The following is an 18458-nucleotide window of genomic DNA, read 5'->3' on the forward strand; positions in this document are numbered from 1 at the left end:
TAGCTTGAAGGAGCTTGCTGATGAGAGAGCCATTTATGACAGGAGTGTTTTTTGCAGTTAGGAAACCTCGTTCTTTCCAGATAGATGAGTGTGAGTGTACTATATGGAATGCATAACGAGAACCCAAATATATGTTAATTTATTGTCCAGCTGCTAGAGTGAGAGCTTGAGTGAGAGCAATGAGTTCAGCTTTTTGGGAGGTGGTGCCTAGGAGGAGTGGAAAACCCCTGCCCCGTCCTCACTTGGGGCTGATGCCATTTTAGGCCTCAGCCCACCTGCACCTAGGGGCTCATTAAAACAGCGTGTTGCTCCACACCTCCTTGTGTTGTCTGTTGGCATGCCCTCGGGGTTTGAACCGATACAAGAACTTTCATCGGATGCCGAAACCTGGGAGCACGCCAACAGACAACACGAGGTGGTGTGGAGCAACACGCTGTTGTAATGAGCCCCTGGGTGCAGGTGGGCTGAGGCCTAAAATGGCATCAGCCCCAAGTGAGGACGGGGCAGGGGTTTTATAGTCTCCTGTAAACAGGAAGTGTCCCAGTCTAGAGTAACTGCTACGTGGTATCTGGGTGGCCTTTTTCTTGATCTTTGGGGTTACGTGTCTTCCAGCCAGGGTAGGTGTCTTCCGGCCAGGGTAGGTATCTTCTGGCCGGCTCTTTTCCTGCTTCTGCTATCTTGCTGACACATACTGCTGGCGCAAGTGGCCTTTTGCCTTGGGCCTGGGCCTGAGACAGGAGGAGTTACTCATTCCTTCAAGCTCTCAGGCCCCGGGGAGAATCTTTCACAGAGCAGTTATCTGGGGCTTCTCACTACACCTACACACCATGCTGCCCCCAAGTTCTGGTCCCTCTGCCTAGAATTCCTCTTCCTCCAGACTTTACGTGGTTCTCTCTAGCATTCTTGGTATTCAGGATTCAGCTCACAGGTCACCTCATTGGGTTGGTCTTACCCAATGCCTTCTTTCTTCCAACAGCCTCTCTCCCATACTAGTCTCTGTTTTGTGTTTTCAGCACTTATTAGAATTTGCAATTATTTTGTACTGTCTTTCTCCCCTGTTTAGAAGGTAAGCTACTCGAGGGCAGAGACCTGTTCCCGTTTAGTGCTGTGTTCCCCAGGGCATATCAGCATCTGAAATACAACTGGGGAACAATAAACATCTGTTCATCTGAATGAACATCCATATAGGATAGGTTTCTATTAGTCACACTTTACAGACCACACTCTTCCAGGCTCAACTCTGAACATACTTCTTCATTCATGATAGGGATGGTTATAAGCATGGGCTCTGGACCTAGATGGTCTGCACTCAAACCCCATCCCTCTTCTTACTTCTCAGCTTATTTTTCCACCTTTGAAGTGGAATGTTGATGTGAGGATTAAATGAGTTAATAACTGTAAAATGCTTATGGTCATGCCTGTCATGTCTTATTGCTATTCCCCAGCATTGGGTACAGTGCCTGGTACGTATTTTTTTTTTTTTTTGAGATGGAGTCTCACACTGTCGCCCAGGCTAGAGTGCAGTGGCATGATCTCGGTTCACTGCAAGCTCTGCCTCCCGGGTTCACGCCATTCTCCTGCCTCAGCCTCCCGAGTAGCTGGGACTACAGGTGCCCGCCACCACGCCCAGCTAATTTTTGTATTTTTAGTAGAGATGGGGTTTCACCATGTTAGCCAGGATGGCCTTGATCTCCTGACCGTGTGATCCACCCACCACAGCCTCCCAAAGTGCTGGGATTACAGGCATGGGCCACCACGCCTGGCCAGTGCCTGGTACATATTGGTACCCAGTACATAGTTGCTGAATGGGGAATTTTATGGTGTAGCAATTATACTAGGCTGTCATTAGAAACTGGGGTCGATTTTTAAAAAATCTCCTAGGACATTATAATCTGGGTGATGAGTGTTATACAAGCAGAAAGGTAAAAAAATCCCAAGAATGGGATAACTGTTGAAGAAAGCAATACAACTCTTTGTCACCTTGGAATCTGGTTCAGAATGATCATGGTTTTGGCATTCAGAAGTGAGGGAGGGCCATTAAGTGTGGATGGTGGATGCAGGATTAAGCTAACTCTCACAGAATAAGGAGGAGGTGAAACAGATAAAATGAAGAGGGTGGCTTGAACCTGGGAGGCGGAGGATGCAGTGAGCCGAGATCGCAACACTGCACTCCAGCCTGGGTAACAGAGCAAGACTCCATCTCAAAAACAAAACAAAACAAAACAAAAACGAAGAGGGTATTTTTCCATTTGTGTTTTCATGGTGATGAAGAAAGCCTTGTTCTGGTTTCTGATTAATCAACAAGTCCATGGAGAATTTTGCCTAATCCCAGAAGGGCAGTCCCAGATCTTTTAAACTCATTTAAAGGTATAGCCAACAATAAGCAGGTATATGCATAAATCACTCTAGGGACTTCCCCCAATAGAACCCATCTTTCTACAGGTGAATTTGGGGGTACCATGAATCTCAGAGGTTGTTGTGAGGGCGTGACATCATCCAAGTAGTCCGGGAAGCTCTAGGAGGGTGAGGAAACAGATGTTACAGAAGGGCAATGTCATCCTGGGAGGAGGGAATGGAAGAGGCTTCCATCCCCAGGGGAGCTAGCTCTGGCCTTTGTGGCTCCAACTTTAGTGACATGAGAAAGGTAAGTGCCTATGTTTTGGTGGTTGTGCCTTAAGTCTTTTAATTGGGGGTCGGAGGATGGAGGTGGGGGGATTAACAGTAGGAGTGTTTTTTTAATCTGACCAACCTGACTGGTTTCTTTCTTCTCTCTTTGGTAGTCTCTGGGGCTCTCATGTGAACCTGTTGCAACTCCTGAGGCCAAATCTGCTCTCTGTGTCACCCAGAGAGTCCCAGCTAAGAGGCCAAATGGGTAAAATGCAAGACGTGAAGCTGGAAGGGATTGGAATGCTGATCTGACCTCAGGCTGCTTGAGAGAAATTAACTAGCCTTTTAAAATTTTTATTTATTTTTTTAAGAGGCAGTGTCTTGCTATATTGCCCAAGCTGAACTTGAATTCCTGAGCTCAAGTGAGCCTCCTGCCTCAGCCTTCTGAGAAGCTGGGACTACCTAAATGTGCCACTGCACTTGGCTGGAACCAGCTTTTGAGGCATCCTTTGCCTCTGAAGAACCTGGAATGAAGTTCCTCTCACCTGAGGGAGCAGAGGATCTTCCAGAGGCTTTGACTGTGCTGTTTTCTAACCCATGAGCCTGCTGTTTCCAGAAGGGACACTCTATTAGTCTGTTCTCACACTGCTATAAAGAAATGCCCAGCACTGGGTAATTTATAAAGAAGAGGTTTAATTGGCTCATGGCTGTACAGAAAGCATGAAGCTGGCATCTGCTAGACTTCAGGTGAGGACTCAGAAAACTTACATTCGTGGTGGAAGGCAAAGGGGGAGCGAGCACCTCACAAGGCTGGAGTAGGAGGAAAAGAGAAGTGGGGGGAGGTGCCATACACTTTTTTTTTTTTTTTTAGAGATGGTCTCACTGTTGCCCAGGCTGGTGTGCAGTGGCATAATCTCAGTTCACTGCAACCTCCACCTCCTGGGTTCAAGTGATTCTCCTGCCTCAGCCTCCTGAGTAGCTGGGATTACAGGCACACACCATCATGCCTGGCTAATTTTTGTATTTTTAGTAGAGACAGGGTTTTGCCATGTTGGCCAGGCTGGTCTCAAACTCCTAACTTCAGGTGATCCACTTGCCTCGGCCTCCCAAAGTGCTGGGATTACAGGTGTGAGCCACCAGGCCTAGCCGGCACCATACACTTTTAAGCAACCACATCTTGTGAGAACTCACTCACCATCACCAGAAGAGAACCAAAGGCATGGTGTTAAGCCATTCATGAAGGATCTACCCCCATGATCCCATTACTTCCCACCAGACCCCACCTCCAACATTGGGGATTACAATTCAGCATGAGATTTTGGTGGGGACACAGATCCATATCAGATAGCAAAGTGCTATCTGAGGGGATATGTAAAAATGGGAAATTTGAGAACACTTGAAATCTAGGATTTTTTTGCTGGAACACCTTCTGCAGACCTAATTCCCATCGATAGTTAGCTCCAAAAATAACCGCATCTGGTATCTTAGAGGTGTGACGGCCTAGAAGAAAAGGGAAGTGGGGATGAGAAAGGAATTGTTATCCTCTTGATTTCATCAATAAAATACAAAATCTTCAAAGAAAGATCCACTTTCATAATTTAAAACATCATTTTGTCGGCCGGACGCGGTGACTCACGCCTGGTGGCCCAGCACTTTGGGAGGCCGAGGTGGGCCGGATCACCTGAGGTCAGGAGTTCGAGACCAGCTTGCTCAACATGGCGAAATCCCGTCTCTACTAAAAATACAAAAAATTAGCCGGGCGTGGTGGCGGGCGCCTGTAATCCCAGCTACTCGAGAATCTGAGGCAGGGGAATGGCTTGAACCTGGGAGGCGGAGGTTGCAGTGAGCCAAGATCCCACCACTGCACTCCAGCCTGGGCGACAAGAGCGAAACTCCGTCTCAAAAAAAAAAAAAAAAAAGATCATTTTGTTAACATTCACTTCTTGGGAAGAGGAGAAGAGAACCTGAGGCTGTAGTGGAGAGAGCTGTTATAGTCCCATCAGTAACTGGAGCCCACATGGCAGTAATTCCCAACTTGAGGAAGGAGAACCTGCATCCTTAACCTCCATTTGAGTGTCAACAATCAAGAAAGCCCCCTTTTGCTTCTGCTTCTCTTCCAGGGAATTCTGAAGACAGCTTAACAGGAAACAGGATGCTAGGTGGGGACCAAGGGTGAAAAAGAGTTACAGGGTGCGCATAATTTCAAGGGCCCTTGAGGGCTGAGCACAACCTACGTTGGAGGCAATAGTAGCAGCAGCATTGGCAGGATCAGTAACGATCGTAACCCCAGTGTAGAGCTCCCTATCTCTGAGCGAGGTATTCGCATCGCTTCATTCAATTCTAACAAGCCGCCTAGATTATTCCCAATGAGAAATGAGGAGAAACTGAGGCTCAATTGAGGCGCTAAATGGCTGGCGAGTGCAAAACCATTCCGTTGGACCCACCCCTAGAACCATTCTCAGGCAGCTTCTGGCTTGGGATTTCCGTACGGCATTCACTCCAGAAACAGTCCCATCCAGGAAGGAATCGTCGTACAACCGGCGCCGGGGAACTGCCTTTAGTCGGCTCTCAGCGGAACTTTCCTCTCCGCGGCGCGTGTTCCCGTCCGTACGGTCGGGCGCGCGGGCCGGGAGGGGGACGCTTTCTGGCGCGGACCGCGAGCGGAGGCTGGCGAGCGCCGCCGCCGGTGGAGACCGACGCTCGGCCAGAGCCAGCCCGCTGCGCCCGGGCCTGGCCGGCTGCTTCCCGCCTCAGCCGCCGCCTCCGCCTCCGGCGCCGCAGACTTTGCCTAGGCGGGCGCAGCGGAACGTGAGATCCCTCGGCCCTGCGCGGTCCGGCGCGGCCCAGAGCCGCGGCGCAGGAGGTGAGAGCCGGTGCCGGTTCCTCGCTCCCGGTCGGGGCCGCCGGGTCCCGCAACAATGGGGACCGACTGGAGACGCGGCCTGGGCCCCTGGCATGCAGTGGCTCGGGGCAGCTAGATGGACCCAGCGCCCCGGGCCTTCGGGACACAGGGTCCCACCCGGGAAACTCCAGTGACCGGAGGCTTGGCGGGGGTCTTGGGCCTCGACGCGGGGCCTCAGAGGCTTGATATTTGAGGATTTCGTAGCCGGGGAAGGGAGTCATAGGGACAAGGAGACCTAACTGTGGTCGCCCTGCGCTTTTGGCGCTGGATGCTGGCGCCCCGGAGGATGACCAGAGCGCGGTGTGGGGTAGGGGAAGTATTTGGAATTTTAGGGGCCTCTGTGTGTCTAATCCCTAAGGCGCATCTGGATGCGTCTCCCGGACACCGTCTCCTGAGGTCTGGGAATTTGGCAGACTGCGGTCGGGCTGGGGCAGAAAAGGCATTGAGAGTTTAGCTTGTCTGAGGTAACTGGTGATTAGTTCCTGGAAAGGCAGGAGCTCAACTGGGCACAGGAGAGTTAAGCAGAGAGCTGGATCCTCCGGGGCCCTGATGCACCCTGACGAGGAGTGGTTCACAGGCAAGGAACTTATCAGAGGAGTGAGTAGTGACACACGGTGAGTAGTGCTAGCTGTCTTGTCGTTAGGGTGAGGCCGGTGGGAGTTGTGGTTTGGGGAGTGTAGACGAGGGTTGATAGGCTACTGAGATTGGAGAATCAGCTTTATTTGGGTCATGGTGGTGGCAGCCTGGGAGATGAACAAGGAAACTTTGCAGAGTGGGCTTCCTGATGGAGAATGACCTCTTACTGCGTGGGAGTGGGTGACTCATTATCTGTTAGGATTCCTGTTGCTTGCTAGGGATTGTGGCTGACTGTATTGGTGGCTGAACATTGAGGTGTATGCAACTGGAAGGGTTATGTGGGGCTGGATGAGTTTGTTCCCATGTAGAGGACAGTGTGGACCTTTCTTACTCCAAGTCAGAGTGGTGGCTGTCATTTGACAACATTTTAAGTAAGGAATTTCTTTGTGGTATTTGGATCCAAAGCTTTTCTTTGTTCATTTTTTTCTTTCCTCCGTTGTTTTTGAATTGTGACTCATACTTTCTTTTCAGCACTGTGGCTATTGTTTGAAATGATAGACAAACTTAGACTTCATCATACATGTAAGTTCCAGGCGTTTTTAGTCCAATTCTTATAAATCTAAATTAATTTAAAAGCTTCTTTTCACTAATTTGTGTGCCATTGTTTAACGTGTGCAACACTAAAGAAGGATAGGAAAACCTTAACATTTATGTTGTTAAATGGTCTTTCCATCCTTAAATCCATGAAATTTCATCTTCTCTTACTGCCATGAAGTGAGTTCGTTGAATCTGTTAAATCTTAGTGACTCTCATTTCAGCATCCTTGTTTACTCTCACAGGACATTGTCTTCACTAGAAGTATTATCCATCTTCAGTGAATTTGGCCTGTACACTGTCTCCCTTTGACAATCTGTATCATTGAAAGACAGTACGCAAACTCCAACTCTGAGGCCTGCAGCTGTGGGCCAGAGCTCTGTATGTATTATTCAGGCAAAAGTTGGTGTGTTGGCTGTAGGTGAGGTATAAAGGGAACCCAACATGTACAAAAACAGTATCAGAATCATTGTACCTTCTGAGTTTAGAGTGGTAGGAAGTATAGCCTAACTGGAGTCTAGTATAAACTTTCAAGTGCAATGTTAGGTAATTCTGTTTGTAGTTGTACTGATAGTTCTTATTATTGTAAACATTATCTTTTTTCTTAAGCTTTAAATAATTATTTTTCTTCAATGGTATTCTTTCTCTCTTGGCTGGGTGTGGTGGCTAACGCCTGTAATCCCACCACTTTGGGAGGCCGAGACAGGTGGATCACATGAGGTCAGGAGTTCGAGCCTGCGTGGCAGAATCCTGTCTCTACTAAAAATACAGAAATTAGCTGGGTGTGGTGGCATGTGCCTGTAATCCCAGCTACTCTGGAGGCTGAGGCACAAGAATCATTTGAACCTGGGAGGCAGAGGTAACAATGAGCCCAAATTGTGCCACTACACTCTAGCCTGGGCGACACAGCAAGACTCCGACTGAAAAAAAAGAAAAAGTGGTATTCTTTCTCTCTCTCCATTCATTGTTTCATAAACCAGCATTGACTGCATTATGCCAGGCACTGCTTTGGACACCACCAAAATGCTGATGATATTTTTAACATTTTGTTAGTGGTAGTTCCTGGTTTAGATGTGGCTACAGATCTTTGAAGAAAGAAGTGATTCAGGTATATCAAGCTTGTAATCAGTAAAGCCATTGAATAAAGTTTTTATAATGTATTAATTTTGACTGGTGACAGTTAATTATCTTAACATCTCCATGGAAAAAGTTTAGCTATCACTGTGAGTTCATGTTGATGTGGGGTTATTTTTGCATTATTTTATACACCTGTTAATTTTAAGTACTCCTGTAGACAAACTACAGGTAAAACATTTTGTTTTGGTGTATGTCTCAACGAGCAGTGATTTACAAATACTATATGTGTTCAGATTCCCTAGGAGGCCATCACACTCCTTCCCACTGTGGTTTTGGGAGCATGAAGGCGTTGCTTATCCCCTGTGTCTGGTTCACTGTATGTAGGCTGGGAGTGTCTGCTGATCACCTGGAGTGCTGTCCCTTGGAACAGGAGGAGTAAGATTGAGGTAAGGCTCAGTCTGTTTGAAAGTCACTTGTCTCTTAATTTTTACTGCATAAAATATAATGTAAATCTGAATGTTTTTTGCTTTGTTACTCTTCATTCTGATCTAGTAAAATGAAATTCTGCCTTTTGCTGTCTTCTCTATCTCTCTGTGTATGTATCTTGGGCAAAAATAAATGAAGAAATATAAAATCAAGGTATTTAGATAATAAGTGAATTCTTCAAAATATCTCTCATTTTCCATCTGGACTATTCACTTGATCAAAGAAAATAAAAACTTGTTTATTTGTTGCCTTGAAGGCAAGGTGATTGCTTAAATAAATGTTTTTGGCCACCTCTTAGTTAAATGGATCAACTTCAGAAATTCTTGGAAATAAGGCTTAGAGTATTTCTATTTCTTTTTCTTTTCTTTTTTTTTTTTTTTGAGACGGATTTTTTTTTTTTTTTGAGACGGAGTCTCGCTCTGTCGCCCAGGCTGGAGTGCAGTGGCCGGATCTCAGCTCACTGCAAGCTCCGCCTCCCGGGTTTACACCATTCTCCTGCCTCAGCCTCCCAAGTATCTGGGACTACAGGCGCCCGCCAACTCACCCGGCTAGTTTTTTTTTTTTGTATTTTTTAGTAGAGACGGGGTTTCGCCGTGTTAGCTAGGTTGGTCTCGATCTCCTGACCTCGCGATCCACCTGTCTCGGCCTCCCAAAGTGCTGGGATTACAGGCCTGAGCCACCGCGCCCGGCCTTCTATTTCTTTAGAAAAAGTCTGAGAGAAGAAATGTCTGGTACAATGGGAAGAGCTTGGTTTTTGGAGTCTTCGCACTTTTTATTGCTCAATTTTTGACCCTGGATAAGCTGTTAACCTCTCTGAGCTTTGGTTTTGTTTTGTTTTTCCATCTGTAACATAGGCCTAATACAGCCTTCTTTGCAGATTGCATTGAGGACTGGAGATGAGGGCCTTAAGCTTTGGGGTGGTCAGTGCTGGCTGTCAGTAGTAGTTAATGTGTATTATTTTATAGGACCTCTAATCTCAGTAGTATTAATAGTAGGAATGTGGCTGGGTGCTGTGGTGCTGTGCAGGGTTCAAGTGCCCAGTTTCCTTGTCTGGTGAGGAAGGCAGCTGTCTGTACCTGTTGGCACTCTGGACAGGTGAGGGAATTTTGAGATTGTCTTTATTCAGTGCTGGTAGGCAGGAGTCCACACTATAAAGCCCGGGGTCATTCCTGGCAGTAGAAGGTTTTTTTCCTGACAGTTCGTATGGAGAAACCAGGAGGTAACTGTTTGGCATGTTCTTTGGGAACAGTGGGCATTCCCATTGATAGAACACTACGGTATACCAGGCAGCATTGTGTTCTGTATCGCCCCGATCAGGACATTTTTCTAGATTTCTTCTGCTGGCACCAGAGACCTGGCTTTGGTGTTTTTGCCAGGAATTCTCCAGATGCAGGAGAGATTTGTCATCTTCTTTAATTGGGGCTACTTTGGTAGAAACTAGCACTCTGTTCAGGCATGTTTTTGATGAACAGACGGCTCACAGACTTAGTTATAGAATTTTCAGTTTTATTTTTTCCCAATAAGAGAGGGAAGAAAAAAGTCCCACTAATATTTAAGAGAAAAATAAGTAGAGGCCAGAAGTGATTTGAAATAACTGGTCTCTAATTTCTTCCAGTCTTGCTGTAGTCAAATGCCCCCTCCATTCTGGTGGTCTTTAAATCCAGATAAGAGTAAATAATATACCTCTGGTCTTGAACATCTAGACCCTGGCCTGTGTCTGCTTCAGCATCTCATAAGGACCTTTATCACCTGGTCACTTCTTTATCTTCCTTTGTCCCCTGCCACAATTACTCTGGCACGTGAGGCTCAGTTATAGTGAACTCCTTGAAGGTCCCAGCATTCTCAGGCTATTCCTTCTGTGATATTTTGCTCTCTATTCTACAGCTGGGCTGACTCTAAGGCTTGAGCCAGGAGTTCAGGCACCACCTTCTCTTAATAAAAGCCTTCCTTGATTCCCTCCAGGTTCAGCAGAATGCCTCTCTTCTGTATGACATTGCAGTCTGTGCAAGCTTTTATAATCATTCTGTCCTGCTAAGTTTTGGTATTTTTAAAAAAAATTATATTTATTTTTATTTTTTTTTCCTCAGATTCCTTTTTACCATGTTTTGGTATTTTTTTGTGTGTTTCCTGTACCTAGTTTATTACCTACTTGAAGGCAGGAGCTTGTCTTGTTTATATCCCAGCACCTGACCATTTCTGGCACAGGGTAACTACTTGGCAAATGTTTGTTGAGTGAACAAATGAATAACCTTTGCTTATGAAATAACAGGAAATAATTCACTGTGGAGCTAGTGATGTGATGAGAGTTCTGACTTCGTGGCTGCATCTGATCCTGGCTGAAGCAGTATCTCCGCTTTTGTATTTCCAGGTTGCTAAAGGCAACACTTTGTTGTGAGAATGTGTTGCTTATTCATTTATTCATAATTTTGAGGCTGGAGGGCTATTACTTGCCTTTTTTGGGTTTTGCAAACATTTCCTTTGGGAGAAAATGTGACATTTCTTCATTGGTATTGTTTGATCTTCTGCAGGCCATTTATTGCTCTGAGTACTTTGTCCTCATATGTAAAGAAGTGACTACTTTGGGCCACAGGGTATCTAGACAACTAACTACTGGTGAACCACCACCTGCTGGGAATGGGGAATGACCTGATTGATTGATTGATTGATTGGAGGTGGAGTCTTGCTCTGTCGCCCAGGCTGGAGTGCAGTGGTGCAATTTAGGTTTGCGCCCTCCACCTCCTGGGTTGAAGCTATTGTCCTGCCACATCCTCCCAAGTAGCTGGGACTATAGGTGCGCCACCATACCTGGCTAATTTTTGTGTTTTTAGTAGAGACGGAGTTTCTCCATGTTGGCCGGGCTGGTCTTGAACTCCTGACCTCAAGTGATCCGCTCATCTTGGCGTCCCAAAGTGCTGGGATTACAGGCATGAGCCACTGCGCCTGGCCTGGGAATGGGTAATGAATTTAATACTAGGATATTGTGACTTTTGCTGCCTGATTGGCCTTTTGGAGACCTATCTGAGCTCAGTGTCACCATATTCAGGAAATACAATTATTTGAGCAAACTATTCAGGGGTTAGAATTCAGTGACTGTAAAATTATCTGTATCCATTTTCTGCTCAGTCTGATATGTACTAATTCTGAAGTGTCTGGAGCTGTATGTTCTGAGTTATTTACCTAGAAATTACAGAATTGTGCCAATTTATTTACCCTCCTGGATCTTTTTTGTTGTTGTTTTGTTTTTGAGACAGAGTCTTGCTCTGTCACCCAGGCTGGAGTGCAGTGGTGTGATCTCAGCTTACTGCAACCTCTGCTTTCCAGGTTCAAGTGATTCTCCTGCCTCAGCCTCCTGAGCAGCTGGGATTACAGGCGCGTGCCACCATGCCTGACTAGTTTTTGTATTTTTAGTAGAGACAGTTTCACCATGTTGGTCAGGCTGGTCTCGAACTCCTGACCTTGTGATCTGCCTGCTTCTGCCTCCCAAAGTGCTGGTATTATAGGCGTGAGCCACTGCGCCCAGCCACCCTCCTGGATCTTAGTGGTAAAATAACTTGAGTATACTATCTAAATGACTTTGAATTAGTTTTTTTAAGTTTTTTTTAATTTTTAATTTTTTTTTTTTTTGAGACAGTCTCTCTTTGTCATCCACGCTAGAGTAAGTACAGTGGCATGATCATAGCTCACTGTAGCCTTGACCTCTCAGCCTCAAGCAATCCTTTCACCTCAGCTTCTTGAGTAGCTGGGAGTACAGGCATGCATGACCTTGCCTGGCTAATTTTTATATTTTTTGTAAAGGTGGGGGTCCCATTATGTTGCCCAGGCTGGTCTCGAACTCTTGGGCTCAAGTGATCCCTCTGCATTGGCCTCCCAATCAAATTAGTTTTTATGGGTGATTAGACTGCATAGAAATCCCTACTGAAGGCTGGGTGTTAGGAAGCTTCTCAAAGCCTACATCAATTCTTTTTTTTTTTTTTAGAGACAGAGTCTCACTCTGTAGCCCAGCTGGAATGCAATGGCATGATCTCAGCTCACTGCAGCCTCTGCCTCCTGGGTTCAAGTGATTCTCCTGTCTCGGCTTCCCAAGTAGCTGGGATTACAAGCATGTGCCACCACTCCTGGCTAATTTTTGTATTTTTAGTGGAGACAGGGTTTTGCCATGTTGGCCAGGCTGGTCTTGAACTCCTGACCTCAGGTGATCCCCCCCTCCCCTTCCCCCCTCGGCCTCCCAAAGTGCTAGGATTACAGGCGTGAGCCACCACACCCAGCCAAATGCAATTATTCTTTCATGCAAGTGATAAAATAGCAGACTGCAGAAAATAAAAGCATGTAAAGTAACTGTAGTTAGGTTAAAGATAAAAGTTGATATCAGATAAAAAGGAAAACTGAGGGCCAGGCACTGTGGCTCACGCCTGTAATCCCAGCACTTTGGGAGGCTGAGGCGGTCGCATCACTTGATGTTGGGAGTTCAATACCAGCCTGATCAACATGGAGAAACCCTATCTCTACTAAAAGTACAAAATTAGCTGGGTATACTGGCACATGCCTATAATCTCAGCTACTTGGGAAGCTGAGGTAGGAGAACCGCTTGAACCTGGGAGGCGTAGGTTGTGGTGAGCTGAGATCGCGCCATTGCACTCCAGCCCAGGCAACAAGAGCAAAACTCCATCTCAGATAAAAACAAAAACAAAAACACTGAGGCACTTTAAATTTGGCAGTAGCTGTTAAAAATTGATGACATTTTGGGGCGTTGAGATGTTAGGAGGAAGTTGTTGAGGCTGGGGGCGGTGGTTCACGCCTATAATCCCAGCACTTTGTGAGGCTGAGGCAGGCAGATCACCTGAGGTCAGGAGTTTGAGACCAGCTTGGCTAACATGGCGAAACCCCGTCTCTACTAAAAATACAAAAATTAGCTGGATGTGGTGGCGCATGCCTTGTAGTCTCAGCTACTTGGAAGGCTGAAGCACGGGAATTGCTTGAACCCGGGAGGCAAAGGTTGCAGTGAGCCGAGATCTCACCACTGGACTCCGGCCTGGGCAACAGAGTGAGACTTGACTTTGTCTTTAAAAAAAAAAAGGAAGTTGTTGGTTGGCCAGGTGCAGTGTCCCAGCACTTTGAGAGGCTGAGGTGGGAGGGTTGCTTGACCCCAGGAGTTTAAGACTAGCCTGGGCAACATAGTGAGACCTCATCTCTACATAAAAATTAAATAAAAATTAGCTGGGCAAGGTGACACACACCTAGAAGTTATGGGCCACATCTGAGCTACCAGTGTCCCAGTTAGGAGGGTGAGGTGGGAGGATTGCCTGAACTCCAGAGACAGAGGCTGGAGTGAGCTGTAATTGTGCCACTATCCTCCAGCCTGGGCGACAGAGTAAGACCCTGCCTCAAAAACAAAAAAAGGAAGGAAGATGTTATAATATAGGTTGAAAGTGATACAAACACAGAAAATTTCAGCCAGTGGAGGCACATTGGAGATACTAACATGTGCTTATGGTTTTATAGTACCATCAATAGTCGGCAGAAATGAAAAATGTTTGCTTTACTGTGATAAGTATACTTTGCATATGTATACTGTTTATAAAACACTTTTTTTTTTTTTTTTTTTTTTTTTACATTTGAGACAGGATCTGGCTCTGTCACCTAGACTGGAGTGCAGTGGCATGATCTCAGCTCACTGCAGCCTCCACCTCCTGGGTTCAAGTCATCCTCCCTTCTCAGCCTCTTGAGTAGCTAAGACTAATGGCATGTGCCACTGTGCCCAGCTAATTTTTGTATTTTTTGCAGAGAGAGGTTTTTGCCGTGTTTCCCAGGCTAGTCTCGAACTCCTGAGCTCAAGTGATTCACCCGCCTTGGCCTTGCAAAGTGCTGGGATTACAGACGTGCCCAGCCTATAAAATACTTTTTTTTTTTTTTGAGACGGAGTTTTGCTCGTCCAGGCTGGAGTGCAGTGGTGCGATCCCAGCTCACCACAACCTCTGCCTCCTGCATTCAAGTGATTCTTCTGCCTCAGCCTCCCGAGTAACTGAGATTACAGGCTCCCGCCACCTCGCCCAGTTAATTTTTTGTATTTTTAGTAGAGATGGGGTTTCGCCGTGTTGGGCAGGCTGGTCTTGAACTCCTGACTTCAGGTGATCTGCCCACCTCAGCCTCCCAAAATGTTGGGATCACTAGTGTGAACCACTGCGCCCAGCCACCAGCCACTTTTTTTTTTTTTTTTTTTTTTTAGATGGAGTCTCACTCTGTCGCCCAGGCTGGAGTGCAGTGGCGTGATCTCAGCTCACTGCAAGCTCCACCTCCCGGGTTCACGCCATTCTCCTGCCTCAGCCTCCCGAGTAGTAGAGACGGGGTTTCACCGGGTTAGCCAGGATGGTCTCAATCTCCTGACCTCGTGATCCGCCCGTCTCGGCCTCCCAAAGTGCTGGGATTACAGGCTTGAGCCACCGCGCCCGGCCAACATTTTCATATATATATTTACTTCATCCTCCCAACAACCCTGTGAGGCAAATATCCCCATTATACAGATGAGGAAGCAAACCCGAAAAGGTGAAGTGGCTTGCTTTCCAGTACACGGAGCTGATAATAAGAAAAGCTGGGAATTGCTGCCTGTTTTGCGATTCTAAGTTTAGATCTCTTTTTATCTCCTCATAGGATATTGTTAGGGCTTCAGTTTGGCATGGCAGTCACCCCTTATTTCAGGCTGCTGGCCAATAGGGGATACTCACAAAGAAGATAGTGCTACACAGTGAGTAGAATCTCTGCTCTAGCGAGTAGAATCTCTGCTCTAGTGGCCCAATAACTCTGCTTTTTTTTTTTTTTTTTTTTCGAGATGGAGTCCTGCTCCATTGCCCAGGCTAGAGTGCAGTGGTGCTGTCTCCACTCACTGCAACTTCCGCTTCCGGGGTTCAAATGATTCTACCTCAGCCTCCCAAGTAGCTGGGATTACAGGCACAGGCCACCACACCCGGCTAATTTTTTTGTATTTGTTTTTTGAGATGGAGTCTCGCTCTGTTGCCCAGGCTGGAGTGCAATGGCATGATCTCAGCTCACTGCAACCTCTGCCTCCTGAGTTCAAGCTATTCTCTCTGCCTCAGCCTCCCGAGTAGCTGGGATTACAGGCATCCATCACCACGCCCAGCTAATTTTTGTATTTTTAATAGAGATAGGTTTTGCCATTTGGCCAGGCTGGACTCAAAATTCCTGGACTTAAGGTGATCCACCTGCCTTGGACTCCCAAAGTGCTGAGATTACAGGTGTGAATCATCGCTCCCGGCCTAGCAGCCCAGTAACTCTGGAAGAGCTGGCTGCTGGAGGAACCTAGAGGGAGCTCTACTCTCTTCACAGATTGCTTAGTGGTCAGGAGAACAATCCAGAACCAGGTGGAGATGGTTCTGCAATTGAGGCCCATGAAACAAGTAGGAGCCTTTCTCCTAATGTATATTGTATAGAAATTGGAAGAAAAAGGCTGGGTGCGGTGGTTATACCTGTAATCCCAGCACTTTGGGAGGCCAAGGCAGGGGAATCACCTGAGGTCAGGAGTTCGAGACCAGCCTGGCCAACATGGTGAAACCCCCGTCTCTACTGAAAATACAAAAATTAGCGAGACGTGGTGGCAGACACCTGTAATCCTAGGTACTCGGTATTGCTGAGGCAGGAGAATCACTTGAACCCGGGAGGTGGAGGTTACGGTGAACTGAGATCACGCCACTGCACTCCAGCCTGGGTGATAGAGCGAGTCAAAAAGGGGGAAGAAAAATGGATGTATTCTGGCTTGAGCTCTGCTGTCATTGTGCCTTCCAGTCCCACTGTCCCCCACACCCTATCTCTTCATTTTTCTTGCTCTGTGTTTCACCTACCTCCCCTACTAGCTTAGCTCTGGTTGGTCATGGTCCACAGTTCCAGTGTTCCTTCGCCAGGTATTAGAACCCTTTGCCTCCCTTTGTGCTCTGCCGGCTATGCTAGTTGCTATCTTTGAATTCTCTTGCCTAGCTGCTTTTCACTGCCCCTAGGCTGCTCATTCCTAGTGTTTCTGGATAGTCAGGAACATGTGCTATCTTGGTTGCTAGCAGTTCCTACTGCCTCACTTGAGCTGAGCTCTCTCTGCCCCTCAGGGTGCTCCTGTGCTGCCTCCTAAGGATCCCATTTCCTACAGCAGCTGTTTGCGTTTCCCAAAGGTGCCTTTTCCCCAGGCTCTGGACCAGTGACCTCATTTTAGGGCTTGTGCTCGCAAATATTTTCCCCATTCTTTCTGTCACCATACTTTCGTCATCCAGTCTCTTGCTTGTAGAAAGTCCTTGACCTTTTTTCTCTGGTTACATAAACAATGTATGAGTACAGTAAAATTCAGGCATTTTTAAATAGGGAAAGGAAACCATAATTTGATGTTTCATTGTTAACTACCTTGAATTTAGGCCTGCTGGGTGCGGTGGTTTATGCCTGTAATTCCAACACTTTGGGAGGTTGAGGCGGGTGTATTGCTTAAGCCCAGGATTTCGAGACCTGCCTGGGCAACATAGGGAGGCTCTATTTCTACAAAAACATAAAAATTAGCTCAGTGTGGTGGTGCGCCCCTGTGTTCCCAGCTACTCAGGAGGCCGAGGTGGGAGTTTTGCCTGACCTTGGGAGGTAGAAGATGCAGTGAGCTACGATTGTGCCACTGCACTCTGGCCCAGGGCAACAGAGTGAGATCCTGTCTCTAAAAATAAATAAATAAAGTCTAGGCACGGTGGCTTATACCTGTAATCCCAGCATTTTGGTTTGGGAGGCTACGGTAGGCAGATCACTTTAGGCCAGGAATTCAAGAACTGCTAGGCCAACATGGTGAAACCCTGTCCCTACTAAAAATATAAAAATTAGCCAGTGTGGTGGTACATGCCTGTAATCCCAGCTACTTGGGAGTCTGAGGCACGAGAATCCTTTGAACCCCGGAGGTGGAGGTTGCAGTGAGCTGAGATGGTGCCACTGTACTCCAGCCTGAGTGATAGTCATACTAACAGATGTGTGTACATGTGTAAGAGAAACTAATTCCTTTGTACAGAAATGGGGTCATAGTCTGTCTACCTTTCTGTGACTTTTCTTTTTTTTTTCATTTAATCTTTTTTGTTGTTGAGACAAGGTCTCAGTCTGTCAGCCAGGCTGGAATGCAGTGGTGTGATTATAGCTCTTTGTAGCCTTGACCTCCCAGGCTCAAGCAGTCTTCCTGCCTCAGCCTCCTGAGAAGCTGGGGACACAGGTGCATGCCACTGTGCCCAGCTAATTTTTGTATTTTTTTAGAGATGGGATTTTGCTGTTTCCCAGGTTGGTCTTGAACTCCTGGGCTCAAGTGATCTACCTGTGTTGGCCTCCCAAACTGCTGAGATTACAGGCATGAGCCATCATACCCGCCTAATTTAATTTTTTTTTTTTTTTTTTTTTTTTTTTTAGGTGGAATCTCACTTTGTCATCCAGGCTGTAGTGCAGTGGCGTGATCTCGGCTCACTGCAACCTCCGTCTCCTGGGTTCAAGTGATTCTTGTGCCTCAGCCTCCCAAGTAGCTGGAATTATAGACGTGTACCACACGCCCGGCTAATTTTTGTATTTTTAGTAGAGATGGGGTTTCACCATGTTGGCCTGGCTGGTCTCGAACTCCTGACTTCAAGTGATCTGCCTACCTTGGCCTCCCACAGTGCAAGGATTATAGGCATGAGCCCCTGCACCCAGCCTGTAGGATACATTTCTTTTTCTTTTTTTTTTTTGAGACGGAGTCTTGCTCTGTTGCCAGGCCAGGAGTGCAGTGGCAAGATCTCGGCTCACTGCGAGCTCCGCCTCCCAGGTGCATGCCATTCTCCTGCCTCAGCCTCCTGAGTAGCTGGGACTACAGGCACCTGCCACCACACCCAGCTAATTTTTTGTATTTTTAGTAGAGACGGGGTTTCACCGTGTTAGCCAGGATGGTCTTGATCACCTGACCTCATGATCCGCCCGCCTCAGCCTCCCAAAATGCTGGGATTACAGGCACGAGCCACTGTGCCTGGCTTTTTTTTTTTAAAGACAGAGTCTGACTCTTGCCCAGGCTGGAGTGCAGTGGCACAATGATCATGGCTCACTGCAACCTGTCTCCTGGGCTCAAGTGATCCTCCCACCTTAGCCTCCTGAGTAGCTGGGATTACAGGCGCTCACTACCATGTCCATTTTTTGTAGAGATGAAGTCTCACTGTGTTGCCCAGGCTGGTTTTGAACCTCT

General features: G+C 47.0%; 1 protein-coding gene across 7 annotated transcripts in view; it reads left to right on the forward strand.

Moving 5' to 3' along the window:
- The first annotated feature begins 5237 nt into the window (after positions 1–5237).
- RAD54L2 (RAD54 like 2) overlaps positions 5238–18458 on the forward strand; it is a 135716-nt gene continuing 122495 nt past the window's right edge. For 3 of the 7 annotated variants that reach the window (XM_033209004.1, XM_033208984.1, XM_033209035.1), the window contains exons 1-2: positions 5262–5470; positions 8059–8202. The gene's annotated coding sequence lies outside the window, so the exon portion shown is untranslated. Of the gene's footprint in view, positions 5471–6616; positions 6668–8049; positions 8203–18458 lie in introns of all 7 variants that reach the window. The other 4 variants (XM_033208998.1, XM_033209014.1, XM_033208988.1 and 1 more) reach the window with 4 other exon arrangements.

Source organism: Trachypithecus francoisi, unplaced genomic scaffold, assembly GCF_009764315.1.
Source record: "Trachypithecus francoisi isolate TF-2019V2 unplaced genomic scaffold, Tfra_2.0 Lachesis_group0, whole genome shotgun sequence".
NCBI classification, from domain to species: Eukaryota; Metazoa; Chordata; class Mammalia; order Primates; family Cercopithecidae; genus Trachypithecus; species Trachypithecus francoisi.